At 41.1% G+C, this 16,535-nt stretch overlaps 1 long non-coding RNA gene across 2 annotated transcripts in view; it reads left to right on the forward strand.

The window, feature by feature from the left end:
• Nucleotides 1-16,535, forward strand: part of LOC113603395 (uncharacterized) — a 284,281-nt gene that overhangs the window by 150,705 nt on the left and 117,041 nt on the right. Inside the window, exon 4 of one of the 2 annotated variants that reach the window (XR_003424968.2) lies at nt 10,229-10,702. The exons of the other annotated variant lie outside the window; for it this stretch is intronic. This is a non-coding gene — a long non-coding RNA (uncharacterized LOC113603395). Of the gene's footprint in view, nt 1-10,228; nt 10,703-16,535 lie in introns of those variants that run through there. 2 annotated transcript variants of the gene reach the window in all.

Below are 16,535 nucleotides of genomic sequence, written 5' to 3' on the forward strand. Positions count from 1 at the left end.
TTCTCATGGCTGAATAATATTCCCTAGTGTGTATGTATATATCACACCTTTTTGTCTCATTTTTCTTTCTGAAGTATTTAAAGAGTAAACTTTTCTAATACTTAATATACATCTTGACAGTATTTAATGAATGTATGTAACTAAAAATATATATTTAATATATATCATATTTATATATTTCATGTGACAAATTAACATATTAAATATATAGATATGTATCATATTTATATTAAATAAATATATTTAGAATATATATTAAATCTACACATTATATTAAATCTATAAATTTATTTATGATATGTTTTATATTTAATATAATATACAAACTATATATTATAGAGAGAGAGAGACAGAGACAGACAACAGAGACAGAATTTAAAATTTTGTTCTGCTTGTCCATCACTTTGGGACAATTTGCATGTACTTAATTCCATTCTCCTTCCCATCTCAGCTGGCTAAGTGTATCTGCTCCTAGTGTAGCCCTGTGTTTCTTATCACTGCATGATGAGGATGGCGTGCTAAATCTAACTGTTCATTTAGAGATAGATGTAAAATAATAAAAATTCAGTGGAAGGAAGAATAAGGGATGCAGGCTGCTGCCTGTGATTATTGAAACCAGGCACATTGTAGAAGCATCAAAAGAATAAACAATCCGATCTGTCTTATTTCTGAATTTTAAAAGAGAATGGTATTTCTATTCATCATTTATCTCACCCGGGATTTGAACAAATACAGGATTTCTGGCAGCAATTATTGATTTTTCAATATCTATAGAAAATGACACATGTTCTATCAAATGTGATATTTAGTAAGTGAGGTGAGTTCTATAAATCCAGAGGATTGGGGATTGTGCTAGCAGGACAATTTGTAAAATATGTTAAAGCTGATTAATAAGAAATAGATATATCAATGAGGTTTTAAAGTGAAACAATAAAGGGATGTTGGAACCCAGTGGGAATACCTTAGGCTTGACTCTACAAGCACTGGCTGGGCTCAAAGCGTGGAAACCTGGATCATCCTTTCATACTCGTGGGAAAATTGGGTTGTGGGACAAAGAAACCTTTTCTAGGAAGCAGCAGGTATGTGAGAGGAGGACAGTTTTTTTTCCTGATGTACTTTCTGTCGTTCTGTCCCCCGCCCTGCCCCCCCCCCCCCCCCCCGCCTTTTGTTTTTTTCTTTCTGTGTGGCTTGCTGCTTGGATCTGTTGGATTTTTCCCTCATTTAAAAAATATATATTTGTGCCTGAGAGTGAAAACCTACTGTTATGGAGTGAAGATTGTTTAAGAAATGTGGAGCTGGGGCGCCTGGGTGGCTCAGTTCGTTAAGCCTCCGACTCTTGATTTTGCCCCAGGTCATGAGCTCAAGGTTTGTGAGTTCGAGCCCCGCATTGGGCTTTGAGCTTACAGTGAAGAGCCTGCTTGGGATTCTCTCTCTCCCTCTCTCTCTGCCCTCCCCTACTCTCTCTCTCTCTCAAATAAATTTTAAAAAATTAAAAAAAATGTAGAGCCGTTTATATAAGGGGTCCCATGGAGAAAGGATGGAGATCCTAAATCTTTATTCTTTTCTGTTTTTTAAATGTTTATTTATTTATTTTGAGATAGAGCGTGCACATGTGTGTGGGGTAGGGACAGGAGAGAAAGTGAGGGAGAGAATCCCACTCAGGCTCTGCACCTTTAGCACATAGCCCCATGCGGGGCTCCATGAGATAGTGACCTGAGCTGAAATCAAGAGTTGGACACTTAACTGACCGACCTACTCAGGCATATCCTAAATATTCATTCTTATATGGAAGGTTTCTGGAATTGCTTGAGGTAGGTAGCCTAGGTTAATTCTGACCAAATTCCCAGGGCAGACAGTGCCCCAAGGCTTCCATTGTAACATCTCCACTGGAGAGAAGAGAGATGGCGCAAGCTAACTGGCTCCTGCACTGAATCCACTGAAAAGGGAAAGGGGAAGAGTAAGTCGATGTCTGTGACAAATGGTGGCTCAGGTTCTTCCCTCTCCCTGTCTATCTTCTTAGGGCAAATTTATGTCCTGCGGAAAATGGAGAGAGAAACCTGTTTCAGAATTGTGATACTGGAATCCTGCGTCACTTTTGGCGTGGATCGGGCATGACAGTTTTACAGGGGGGGACATTTTTTTTTCCTCATACTTTGAAGAACATTTACATTCTTGGAAAGGAGTTGCCCGAGTATCAGGGCAAAGAACAGGAGATCTGGCCTCAAAATCATTGCTTCACTTGAGATAGGCAGCCCACAACAATTAGCTGATGGCTCTTTTCCAAGTACTCAATTTTCTAGCTATTGTGGGATGTGCCAGACACAAGGGGGCACCACTGAGCTGTGGGTCCTGTACTGAGACCAAAGAAATTAGCCTTTTTTTGAGATGGAGATTCTGGGATAAATAGAAGAAAGGAGTGCTTCATAGAGAAAGACTAGATTTCTTGCTCATGCAGTAGGCAAGGGGGTGGGGCATGAATTGAAGCCATACTTGGAAGCCCTGTTCCCACCCCATTTGTAAGGACACTCTAATTATACTTGTATTACTCCTTGCTGTGTGCCTTGCAGTCTGCCATGCTAGCTTTTATGGACAGGGAGGTTGAATTAGACGGGTGGGATGATAAGCTTACCCAGGTAGGCAATGAGAATGGATAAGATGGTCAAGAAAGTCTCCCTGGAATAGAATGTTAGAACTGATTCTTAGCGGGAAGGGACTGGAGTTGTCTAGGTACAAAGTCCACTTGTGACAAAGAGTAGACATATCACGAAGCACTGTGATCTGGTGCAAGCAGTTTGGTATGACTGGTTGGAGGGGTTCAGTGGGAGAGCAGCATCCAACTGGAGTCCTTGCAAGGTAGAAAAAGTTCAGGTCACCAGATGAAAGATCTGGAATTGTCAAGCCAAGAAGTTTGGATTTTAGACAAAATGCAGTGAGGAACCATTAAAAGATTTTGTAAAAGGGTAATATCATTGTGGTTTTTTTCAAAGTTAATTTTGTTATGAGTTGAAATATATTGAAGATGTAGAGGTGAGGTAACCCTGTGGGTAAGAATTGTAGCAACCAGGATTTATCACCAACCTATCATGCACACACTCTGTAGTACTCATGTGATCTGAGATTTGGACAAATGATATGCTTGTGCCAGCAGATAAATTTCTGTGTATCAATCTCAGACCAGAGAATTTAGATGTGAAATCTTATGTCTTTAACTTTTTGCCCGATTCAGTCCTAGGTGGTATCTTTTCTTCTCAGCTACTCAGTATGTCTGCTTTTGTCCCTTCAAGTGTTAACTTGAATATTGATCATTCACTGTATGTGCTGATTGTGTTCCAAGATTCAGGATAAATCCTGTTTATGAATGTCTTCTATTCATGTATAACATGATTTCTCCTTTTATGCTGCATGAGACTGTAATTGCAAATCTTATTTCTAACCCATTTAGAGTGTGCTCATTTCTTTCTGGTCAGTTTCTGAAAGCTATTTTCTATAGGACAGGCCAGAAGAGTCACAGTCCATGCTTAAGACATGCTAGAGGCTCTGAAAAGTCCTGCAGGAAGAAATCTGCCTTTGCTTTTTAACTCAGGGTTTCTCAACTTATTTGGATCACAGAATCCCTTATGTAAATAATCTATTATAGTCTGCAGAACCAGTGTTTCGGATAATGCACTTTGGGACTTTCTGTCTTACATGACCAGATTTATAATAAAAATATTAACATATTATATTATATTGTAATAATATAACAATATTAACAGAAGCGTTAGCTTAGCTCTATGGCACCTAGGAAATAGACAAATGATATTCCCAGTAATTGAAGTAATCTTCAGTCTTATAGAAATGCAAGTGATAATATTAAACCCTCATGGCAAGAACCTGGGAGTTGATGACAAAAATAATGCTGATTTGTTGGTGGAGATGGGGAAGAGGCACAGAGTATGAGGCTCAGGTTTTGTTTTCTGGTCTGAACACTCTGAACCAGGCTTATGCCTTGGCTATATGTACCCTAGATAGGGTTCCTGCTTTGTGGAAGCAAAGCTGAGAAATATTGCTGAGCCGAAAGGGTTTAAAACCTACAGCCATTTATTGATTTCAAAGGCAGAGTAATATAGGAATTAAAAGTCCAGACTCTGGACCCAGCCTGCCTGGGGCTCCCACTTATTAGCTATGTGACCCTGGGCATGTTGATTAGCTTTTGTGTGTCTCAGTTTCCTCCTCCATAAAATGAGGCAAATTACAGTGTCACCATCATAGAGTTGCTGAGAGGACTCAGTGACTTAATTTTCATGAAGTTCTGGAAGTAGCGTCTGGCACAGAGTAAGTGTATTGTACATGTTTGCTGCTACATTGTACTTGATACCGTGTGAGATGGGAGGGATGATAAGACAATTCTTGCCCTCGAGCTCACAGACTACTATGAATAAATTATAGTGATTTAGGGTGAGAAATTGATCTATATAAAGGCATGTAGGAGAGAGGTAGTAAAATGTTTGTTAAGAGAGCAATTTCCAGGGTCAAAGAGTTGAGGTTTCAAATGCTGGCTCAGCTCCTAGCAAGAGCTTAGACAAGGGACACTTTCTGGGCCTCGTTTAATCACGTGAAAAGCGACCTCATGCTACAGTGAAGGTACAAATGCCGGCTGGTATCACTGAGCCGGCACAGAGGAGGGAAGAGGTGGAGAAGGTGTCTTCTGATTTGGCTTCACCTGCCCACTCTGGGGAGTTCTATCCAGAGGAGTCAATGTCTGTCTGCCTCCGTTCTTACTCAGCGAAGAACATGATTTCAGTGTGGAGTTTGTGTCAGAAGGGCCTTCCCAAGGTGCTTCCAACACCCCCCTCTAAGACAGGAGAGCTCAAGAAGCTTTGAGCCTGCCAAACCATTTCCTTCAGGTTCTGCATTTTTCAGGCACTGAGGGCTGAATTCAGTCCAGGAATTCACCCATGAATGACCTCATAGTTTCCTCTCCATCTCTCCGAGTCCTGCAATGCTCTCCTTGTCATAAGGTGGGCGGAGGTGGTCATCAGCACTGATGGAAGCTCAGGTTGACGATTCTGCATGAGTTGCCAAGGAGTTGTCTCCTGGTCTTCGTGAATCTCACTGTGGCAGATCCTCAACATCCGGGCTCCCTGGCTTGGAGCTTTGGTCTTGCTGGGTGGATGCCATCTGATTGAGCTCTTGCCAGGGCACATCTGGAAGAGCAGCCTGCAGCTTAGAAGGGGGCCAGGCTATAGTAAGCAATGTTCTAGCCTTCCCAGTATGGAGCAGGAATAAATGGATGCCTGGCTACTGGGCTCTGGCTCTTCCCTTCTCTCACTGCATGAGAGGGACCCAGCCTTGCTTTCAGTGCTGGAGATTGGACTTTGCCTCCATGGATGATGCTTCTGAAACGAAGCACTACCCCGGGCTGCTCACCAGAACAGAAATGTCACCGGAAGGGAAGCCAGGACCAGTGTGGGCAGAGCTCTCTTTGGAACTTTGTTGCCTCAGTCCTCCCTCCAGCCTGTACTTGGGAGCCTAGAGGTCTTCTCCTCACACATGAAGGAGGGAGTGAAGGCAGAAGCTATAAATGCAGGAATGCAGCAATGCAGGAGGGAGGGAGAGTGAAAGCATCTTTTTGTGAAAAGTCGTCATTGGCTCCCTTTGGAGAGAGAACACTTCCATCCAGCCAGGAAGATCTTAGCTTTAGGGATATGATTATATGATCAGGTCTGGCTGAGGGAAGCCCCAGTGGCTCCCATGCCCTTGCACACCTTAGCCCTTTACTCCTTGGGCCCACCCCTGTCCTTTGGAGGTATAGGGACACTGGCAGATTCCTGATAGAAGTGAGAGCTGGTGCAGATAGATATTCAGGGAAGAAATTTGCTGGCTTTTAATCAAACGTCTGTATATATGTGCCTTATGATTCAGCAAGTCATTTCCTGAGTATACATGAAATTTTTACATGGACCTATAAGGGGAAATATATGGGGATATTTATTGTAGCATTGTTTATAAAGATTTGGAAGCAATCTGGATGATCTTGATATTCATCCCTGGAGAAATAAATAGGCACAATGTAATAGGCATAACCAAGAAGCACTACACAGTGTTTAGAAGCAATGGAATAGATGTACACATAGCAATATGGGTAAATGTTACAAGTGCGATAGATTATTTATTTATTTATTTATTTATTTAAAATTTTTTTAACGTTTATTTATTTTTGAGACAGAGAGAGACAGAGCATGAACAGGGGAGGGGCAGAGAGAGAGGGAGACACAGAATCGGAAACAGGCTCCAGGCTCTGAGCCGTCAGCACAGAGCCCGACGCGGGGCTCGAACTCACGGACTGCGAGATCATGACCTGAGCCGAAGTCGGCCGCTTGACCGACTGAGCCACCCAGGCTCCCCGCGATAGATTTTTTAAAAAATTAAGACACAACCAAAGATTTATAGCCTAACATTATATTAAAAATATATGCAGAGAAAACAACCATACATGTTTTATAAGAACCCATACAAATAAAAGGGCTAATATCAGATATATTAGAATATTTGGGGAAAAATGAAAATAAATAATACAAGAAAAATCTTATGAAAACCAATTATGATGCTGTAGCAAGAAATGAAGAATGTTATTACCCCAGTCCTCTGAAAAATGAGGTAAAAAAATTCAATTGGAATCAGTTAATGTTTGAAGTCACTTCATGTCAAATGAGTAAGAGCCAGTGTGTCATTCTTGTCTTTGACTAGTTTATCCCCAAACCTTGCCGTTTTGAGCACTGAGGGACAGCTGAACCCCAAGTCAAAACTCTACTCCTCCTGGACCCCCTGGAACAACTACAATATTTGGCCTGTAACGTCTCTCAGTTACTTTCTAGATCATTCCAGGAACATTCTAGCCTTTTGTGGCAGCAAGTTTCTACTCATTTTCACCTCTTTCTTCATGCTCTTCAAGAAAAATAGTCACTCTCCCTGCATTGCTACTGGCCCCAGCTCATGTTAGAGTTCATCTCTGGATCATTCAAGGTTCCTTATGATAACACTCACACCTGTATCACTCCTATCTTTGGCTTACAATCTCCATATTGCAGGATGGCATTTTTTCTTTCTTTTTTTAATGTTTATTTTTGAGAGAGAGAGAGAGCAAGGGAGGGGCAGAGAGAGAGAGAGGGAGACAAAATCTGAAGCAGGTTCTAGGCATTGAGCTGTCAGCACAGAGCCTGATGTGGGGCTCAAACCCACAAACCATGAGATCGTGACCTGGGCTGAGGTCAGACACTTAACTGACTGAGCCATCTAGGAACCCCGACTTTTTTCATGTAATAATTTTATTAAGTGAATGTGTATTTTGAGCAAGTTCTTGGGCTCCGCGTTGGGAGGAAGTGGAGTCTGTATTAGTTTCACAATGCTTCTGTAAGAAATTGCCATCAATTTGGTAGGTTAAAACCACAGAAATTTATTATTTTACAGTTTGGGGGGTCAGAAGTCCAAAATCAACTGGGCCCAAAATTCTACTGGGCTACAATCAAGGCATCAGTAGGCCTGTGTTCCTTCTGGAGGCTGTAGGGGAAAATCTGTTTCTTTTGGTTTTACAGCTTCCAAGGTCACCTGCATTCTTTCTTTCATGGCCTCTTCCTCCATTTTCAAAGCCAGTATCTTCCCTGTTTTTGACCTCTGCTTCCATTATTATGTCCTCTCTCTAGCTCTAATCTTCCTATCAACCTGTTATAACCACTTGTGATTACATTGGGCTCATCCAGACATTGCAGGATCATCTCCTAATCTTAAGGTCCTTAACTTAATTACATCTACAAAGTTCCTTTTACTATATAAGATAATACATTGATAGATTCCAGGGAGTAGGACATGGGCATCTCTTGTAATTATTCAGCCTACTGCAGAGCTGTAAGCCATTGCCCTTAAGCCCTTGCCCTTAAGCCATTGTAGCCTAGCAGGGGACACCAAGCAACAGTTTGATAGGCAATTAGTATAGAGTGATGAATGTTATGACCAGGGAAGTATGGGACAAAAGAAAGACACAATCTAGTCTAGAGTTAGGAGTGGCTCCCCAGAATTATGTTCAAGAGAGGTATAAGCTACCAGGTTTGGTAACATGAAGGTAAATGGGCACCATGTACAGAGACCTAGAGATGAGAATGAGAATTAGCAGAACGAAAGCTGACCTACTTCTTGTTGTCTCTGTTCATCCTCCCAGTTCCCATCACACTTCCTTTGTTTATCTTCTTATTCTTGTTTGTAATGCCTCCTTCACCACTCCACTTATCCACTAAGCTTTCCTGCAGACTCTGTATTGATACTCCACAGTTAGTATGACCACATCAAAGAATTCCTATAACTTTGTATATGTACTCTGCTTATACTCATTTTTAATTTAGCATACACTGGTTAAACATATTTACTGGTGGTGCCTGGGTGGCCCAGTCAGTTAAGTGTCTGACTTAGGCTCAGGTCATGTTCTCACAGATTGGGCTCACTGCTGTCAGTGTGGCACCTGCTTTCGATCCTCTGTCTGCCTCTCTCTCTCTCTGCCCCTCCTCTGCTCATGCTCTCTTTCTCTCTCTCTCTCAAAAATAAATAAACATTAAAAAAAAGTATTTTCTGGGGGCACCTGAGTGACTCAGTCAGTTAAGCATCCAACTCTTGATTTTGGCTCAGGTCGTGATCTCGTGGTTCATGAGTTCAAGCCCAGGTTTGGGCTCTATGCTGACAGTGGGGAGCCTGCTTGGGATTCTCTCTCTCTCCTTGTTCTTCCCCTCCCCCACTTGTGTGCTCTTTCTCAAAATAAATAAAATAAAAATTGGAAAAAAAGCATTTTCTGTATATATCTTTTTTTCCCTTCTGAACTTGAGACAGGAATCAGTAGGAGACTGTAAATTCCTCCTCCTCACACCCCCTTCCCCTTCCAAACTGTTTAGCACCAAGAACAGAACAATCAGGAAATACTGAATGATTAAATGAGCAGCAGCACATCTATATTTGTGTATCTGTTCCTGTGACTCCAGCCAGACTAGGCATATCATGAGAAACACATGGTTTCTCACATTGAGGTTTTTAATTTAATTTTTAAAGATATGGTGAAGGCATACTGAGTCAAAATAGTCATCTATTCATTTAAAGTGACCATTGTAGGAGTGCCTGGGTGGCTCAGTCGGTTAAGCGTCAGACTTTGGCCCATGGTTTGTGGGTTCGAGCACCACGACGGGCTCTGTGACGACAGCTCGTCAGCCCTACTCATACTCTGTCTCTCTCTGTCTCTCAGAAATGAACTTAAAAAAAATAAAGTGACCATAATAATAAGTACATGTATCCAAAATAGTATCCTTTGTTGATAACGACTAATTATAGTAAAGGGTGACTCAATAATAACGTGAGGAAGTAGTGGTAGAATGTGTGTATTCACTGTTTTGGTGTAGTGATAAAGAGGGATAGATGGTGAAGAATTAGATGGGTGGAAGAGAACGAATTCATGGTTATCATTATTTCTCATTGTGTACCTACAATCCCTATATAAGATTTAAATATCAAGTAAGGTTCATGGAAAATATCTTGTGTGAAAAAGTTTACAATCTCCATTACCTACACCATGACACAATTCCCACCTAGATGAGATCATACTTTCATCCTCTAGAGACCAAATGTGTATTTGTTTCAGTCTTCCAAAGACATCTTTCTTAAGCAGAATGTTCCAGTATAGATAAAATTCACATCTCATCCAAAAATAAACTGCATGTAATATTTAGGGAAGTTTTTAAAATAAAATAATTTTGGAGACAGTGTTTAACCACATCCCCCGCTATCCCCTCCCTCTCCTGCCACCAAGTTTTCTTTGTTTTCAGAGGCTGTAATCAACGTGTTTGTAGTACCTCCTTGTATATCTGGCTCTTAAAGCCTTTGAAACTAGACTCTTCACTGGGACCTTCCTATCACCTCCTTCTCCTCCACGAGAGTATCCCCAGCTTACCTCTACCTTCGGAATCTGACTCCCAGGAGATTTTTCTTATCCCCCGATCTGGGGAACCAGGTGAACTCTTGTGCTCAACCTACTACTTATTAATAAGTTCACTGTCATCCCGTTCATGTCCATTCCTTATTCACTGTGACCATTTTGCAACTTAAGATTTTTCCAGTGGTCCCATACTTTACAACAACAAAACTGGACTGTCATTACTTTCTTGCTTGAGACTACCAGGACAAATCCTATCATGATTGTTTTTCCTTTTTACCTTAGGCATCATCAGATGATCATGGCTTCCAGATTATATCACCTAAACAATTGAAATTGAGATTATGCACCTGATAAAACAAGTCTTAGGAAATAGAAAAAAAAAATGGAGGGTACCTCTTATTTACAGAGTATGTGTTTTCAACCTCATTGCATGGATATCCAATTGTTTACTTGACTTCTCTTAGGTAATTCAAAGGTACTTACGTCCACAGTCATTCTATGACCTCCTCTCAAAGCCTGGTCCTTTACTGTTCCTTATTTTGTGAATAGCACCACCATCTATCCAGTTGCATAATCCAGAAATCTGGGGTGAACCCTTATCTTCCCTCTGTCTTACTCCCAACACCCAATACAGCACCCTTCATGTTGATTTTACCTCATAAATGTGTCTTGAATTTATCTTGAATAGTCTCACCCATTACCAGTCCAGCTACCCATCATCTGATTCTTTCTATTTATGGAAAGAATGATTATTTCCCTCTTCCAAGCTATTGTAATAGTTTCCTAAGGTCTGGCCCTTTATTCTGCCCCTTCTCCAATCCACTCATCAATCTTTAGACAGAGTGCTCTTTAATTTTTTTTTTCAACGTTTATTTATTTTTGGGACAGAGAGAGACAGAGCATGAACGGGGGAGGGGCAGAGAGAGAGGGAGACACAGAATCGGAAACAAGCTCCAGGCTCTGAGCCATCAGCCCAGAGCCTGACGCAGGGCTCGAACTCACGGACCGCGAGATCGTGACCTGGCTGAAGTCGGACGCTTAACCGACTGCGCCACCCAGGCGCCCCCAGAGTGCTCTTTAAACTGTGTAAGTCTAAGAGCTCTAAGATGGCAGAGCAGCATGGAGACCCTGAGCTTGTCTCATCCCTGAAGTGCAGCTTAATCAGCACCCAACCATTTTGAATACCTAGGAAATTGATCTGGGAATTAACACAACAGTTTGCATAGCTTGAGCCATAGAACTCGGCAGGTATGCAGTGCGGAAAGGTGAACTGGGGGAGAGAAAAGCCACGGAGGGTAGGGAGCTGTTTTTGTGGAGAGAAGACAGAGAAAGAGAAAGGGGGAGAGTACAGTACATCAGGATTCTGCAAGAAAAGCACTCTCCTGAAAGTAGCTACAGAGAAAGAGTGAAAATACTCACAGGGGACTGAACAAGAAATCTGTTCCCCAAAACCACTGACAGGAAGAAAGGAGAAGGTTTAAATAACCACTAGGTTGCTATAAACAGTGGGGTGCACAGTCTCAAGTTTCGGAGCCCAGTGCCTGGCAGTGCTCTGGTGAAGAAGCAGGGCAAATCCCCAGGAACAGGCAGCGGGGTCTGAAGGGTCCCTGTGCCACATGGGGAGAAGCCATTCCCCTGCTTGAAGAGCATTTGGTAGAGACCATATGGCCTCCCCACAGGCTGAGGTCCCAGTAGACCCTGGAGAGTAGCCACATTTGCTGGTATTAGGACAAAGACACCAGTGTGGTAAAACCTGGCGCCAGCTTTGTGTTGTGGTTTGCCATAATCTCTGAACCTCTGCTGCAGCACAATTGCTTGGATGTTTTCTGGGGAAAGCAGGCTCCTGGCCATTGCTCAGCAAGACCCTCCCTTAGAGAGTTTGCATGGGTCCAAGCTTCAGGGATCTCTGAAGTATGGGGTTTTGAAACACAACTCTATCTGAGATAAAACTTAGGAGGGGGTGCTTCCTGACAGGCAGACAGCTTAGACATGGACAAGGTAGACATGGGGAGGCCTGAGACAAAGAGGGGTACTTGACCAGGGATCCGTGAGAGCGCGAAGTTCCTGCACCAGAGAGTAGGGAGCTGGGTGAAGTCATTTCCACCTCTCCCGAGCTGGCACAGGCACTCTACCCTGATCCACCCCAGTGAGATAAGCAGCACCACCTAGTGGAGAATGGAAGCATTACACCAAGCCCCGCCCAAGTGCACCCTCTAAGCACATCCCCTAGAAGGCCAGCACAAATCACTCCACCAGCTTCATGTATGGACTATGGAAAGCTTCCTAGTTTCAGTTCCGGGAGAAACTAGATGTAACTTCCTTTGGGCTTCATTCTGTTTGCTGGTTCACTTATTTGTTTTTTTTGCTTCTGATTTTGCTTAAATTGTTTTTTTTTCCTTTCTTTCTTTTCTTCCTCATTCTTAGATACAGAAAAAGAAAAAAAATTATTTTTATTTTTATTTTTTTATTTAATTTTTTATTTTTTAATTTTAGCTTTCCCCCTAACGTCAGGAACACTATAGGGATGTCCACTCTCACCACTATTATTCAACATAGTGTTGGAAGTCCTTACCTCAGCAATCAGACAACACAAAGAAATAAAAGGCATCCAAGTTGGCAAGGAGGAATTCAAACTTTCACTCTTCACACACGACATTATACTCTGTCTGGAAAACCCAAAAGATTCCACTGGAAAACTGCTAGAACCGATCCATGAATTCGGCAAAGTCGCAGGATATAAAATCAATGTACAGAAATCAGTTGCATTTCTATACACCAATAATGAAGCAGCATAAAGAGAAATCAAGGAATTGATCCCTTTTACAATTGTACCAAAAACCATAAAATGCCTAGGAATAAACCTAACCAAAGAAGTGAAAAATTTATACACTGAAAAGTACAGAAGGCTTATGAAAGAAATTTAAGAAGACATAAAAAATAGAAAAATATTCCATGCTCATGGATTGGAAGAACAAATATTGTTAAAATGTCGATACTACCCGAAGCAATCTACATATTCAGTGCAATCCCTATCAAAATAACACCAGCAATCTTCACAGAGGTAGAACAAACAATCCTAAAATTTGTATGGAACTGGAAAAGACCCCAAATAGCCAAAGCAATCTTGAAAAAGAAAAAGCCGGAAGCATCACAATTTTGGACTTCAAGCTGTATTACAAAGCTGTAATCATCAAGACAGTATGCTACTGGCATAAGAACAGAGACTGAGATCAATGAAACAGAATAGAGAACCCAGAAACATATGGCCAACTAATTTTTGACAAAGCAGGAAAGAATATCGATGGAGAAAAGATAGTCTCTTCAGCAAATGGTGTTGGGAAAAAGTGGACAGCAACATGCAGAAGAATGAACCTGGACCACTTTCTTACACCATACACAAAAATAAACTCAAAATGGATAAAAGACCTAAATGTAAGACAGGAAGCCATCAAAATCCTTGAGGAGAAAGCAGGCGAAAACCTCTTTAACCTCAACCACAGCAACTTCTTACTCAACATGTCTCTGGAGGCAAGGGAAACAAAAGCAAAAGGGAACTATTGGGATCTCATCAAGATAAAGTTTCTGCACGGCAAAGGAAACAATCAGCAAAACTAAAAGACAACCCAATGGAATGGAGAAGATATTTGCAACTGACGTATCAGCTAAAGGGTTAATACCCAAAATCTATAAAGAACTTATCAAACTCAACACCAAAAAAAACCAAATAATCCAGTGAAGAAATGGACAGAAGACATGAAAAGACCCTCTTCCAAAGAAGACATCTAGATGGCTAACAGACACATGGAAAAAATACTCAGCATCACTCATCATCAGGAAAATACAAATCAAAACCACAGATACCACCTCACACCTGTCAGAATGGCTAAAATTAACAACTCAGGCAATGACAGTATATTGGTGAGGATGGAGAGAAAGAGGAACTCTTTTGCATTGCTGGTGGGAATGCAAACTGGTCCAGCCACTGTGGAAAACAGTATGCAAATTCCTCAAAAATTAAAAGTAGAACTACCCTATGACCTAGTAATTGCTCTACTAGGTATTTATCCAAAGGATTCAGGAGTGCTGATTCGAAGGGGCACATGCACTCCAATGTTTATAGCAGCACTATTGACAATAGCAAATTATGGAAAGAGCCCAAATGTCCATTGACTGATGACTGGATAAAGAAGATGTGGTGTGTGTGTGTGTGTGTATGATGGAATAGTAATAGTACTTGGTGATGATAAAGAATAAAATCTTGCCATTTCCAACAATGGATGGAATGAGAGGGTGTTATGCTGTGTGAAATTAGTCAGAGAAAGACAAATGTCATATGATTTCACTCATATGTGGAATGTAAGATACAAAACAGATGAACATAAGGGAATGAAAACAAAAATAAAAACAGAGAGGGAGACAAACCATAAGAGATTCTAAAATATAGAGAATAAGCTGAGGGTTGCTGGCAGGGTATTGCGTGGGGGGAGGGGCTAAAGAGGTGTGGGGCATTAAGGAAGACACTTGTTGGGATGAGCACTGGGGGTTATATGTAAGTGATGAATCACTAAACTTTATTCCTGAATTTATTTTTTTTAAATTAATGACTCAAGCACCAAAGCAATTAAAAAAATTTTTAATGTTTATTTATTTATTTATTTATTTATTTATTTGAGAGAGAGAGGGAAAGAGAAAGGGGAGTGGTAGAGAAAGAGAGAGAGAGAGAGTCCGAAGCAGGCTCTAGGCTCTGAGCTGTCAGCACAGAGCCTGACATGGGGCTTGAAACCATTGACCATGAGATCATGATCTGAGCTGAAGCTGGACGCTTAACTGACTGAGCCACCCAGGTGCCCCACTCAACTCAATTTTAAATGTACTTTTTTCAATAAAAATAAAATGTTGAACCAAGAAAAAAAATTTAAATATGTGAATTTCATCATGGAAGTATTCTTCCTAAAAACATTCAGTGACTCTCTACTGCTTTTAGAATTAAAATACTGCCAGGCTTACACTGACTTGCCTGGTCTGGTAACTTCTTACCTCACACCATCAACATCTGCATTCTGCCCACCACCACCATCTTGCTCTAACAAAGAACTGTAGTTCTTTCTACTTAACGTTCTCTGCACCCTGGCCTTCCACCAAAGTATATTACAGTTTCTGTACTTTCTGAAAGCCGTACCCTTGCCTCTGGTTTTACTTTCTAACATTTTCATTACTCAGGGAAATCCCTGAGGACTCCAAGTAGGCAGGCCTCCATTTATGGACTGACAGAGCACAGTGAATTTCTTCCCAACACTTGCCAGAATTGAAACTTTACAGTTTTCTGTCTAACTCTTTAATTCATGTCAGTTTTTCCTACTAAATTGTAAGTTCCATGAGGGTAGGTCATGTCCCATTATTGCTTCCCCAGAATTTGGTAAAGAGTAGGAACTGAATAAATACTTGTTAAATGAATGACTTAAAGTCTCTTACAGCCAACACCTAATGACTGCTGTCTAAAATGAAATAGGATTTACTCGTGAAAATGGCAAAAGTGCCTGCATATTTTAAAAGAAGAGAGTGACCTATAACTACAAATGGGTAGAGAAAGAGAAGCTGAAGTGGCTTGTTTCAAAATGCGTTTCTGAGAGTAGCTGGAACAGGCTGGTTTGGTCAGAAAAACAGAACCACTACAAAGAGAAGTGAATGTTTTAATATGGAATGAGCATGTATGCAAATGTATGAGGAGCTGGGGAGTGAAGGTTATAGGAAGAGGACTGGAGAAGTCTTCACTAACAACTTCACTCCAAAGCACTGGCATGGGGAAACTCATGGGATCTTTTGAGGAAGTTTGACAAACAACTTGAGTCTGGCGACTATATGGAGGAGGGACTCCTGGCAAGTCCAGTTAAGCTGCTATGATTAGAGGGTAGGGGGCTTCTGGGAAGGTCTGGAAAACTGCTAAATCAGTGGAAGCTGCCTTGTCTGACCCTTATGGTCTTTTAAGATTAATGACCTCAGCTTTATTTGTACTTACCAAATCTTGTATTTGCAAACTCACTGGGAAACTCTGACTTAAAACCATACCATGAAAGGTTTCTAGGAAACACTTGAAAGTGATAGTGGTACTGACAGTTTGATAGTAGATCACATTGCCCAGGAAGGCTATTGCTTGATTTTATTCCAGGGCTTTCTTTGAGTACATCATTTTGAACGAGGACTAGTAAAGGAAAACTCAGTTTTGACTCCAGAATTTCTTTTTGAGGTATCGAGGTTGTAGATTAAAAAAAAAAGTTTTAACATGCCCTTATTAATCTTCATGTGGAATCCAGATTTTCTGGCCTTTGGAATTGTTTTCAAAAGAGCAAATAATAAATGTATAATCTGAGTGTAAAGGGTCATTAGATGGCATATGAGCCTGGCTGGTCTTAGAACTATATGCAACCATTTCTCTTCCTTGGTCTGGACTTTCTCATCTACAGAAGAAATGAAATCCCCCTTCCCTTATAGTACATTATGGTACTAATAGCTACAGTGTTTGTTTGTGGTTTATGGAATGCTTATTATATATCATGTTCAGTGATATCTCTACATAGCTCTTATCCATATG

Source organism: Acinonyx jubatus, chromosome D1 (assembly GCF_027475565.1).
Source record: "Acinonyx jubatus isolate Ajub_Pintada_27869175 chromosome D1, VMU_Ajub_asm_v1.0, whole genome shotgun sequence".
Classification (NCBI taxonomy): domain Eukaryota; kingdom Metazoa; phylum Chordata; class Mammalia; order Carnivora; family Felidae; genus Acinonyx; species Acinonyx jubatus.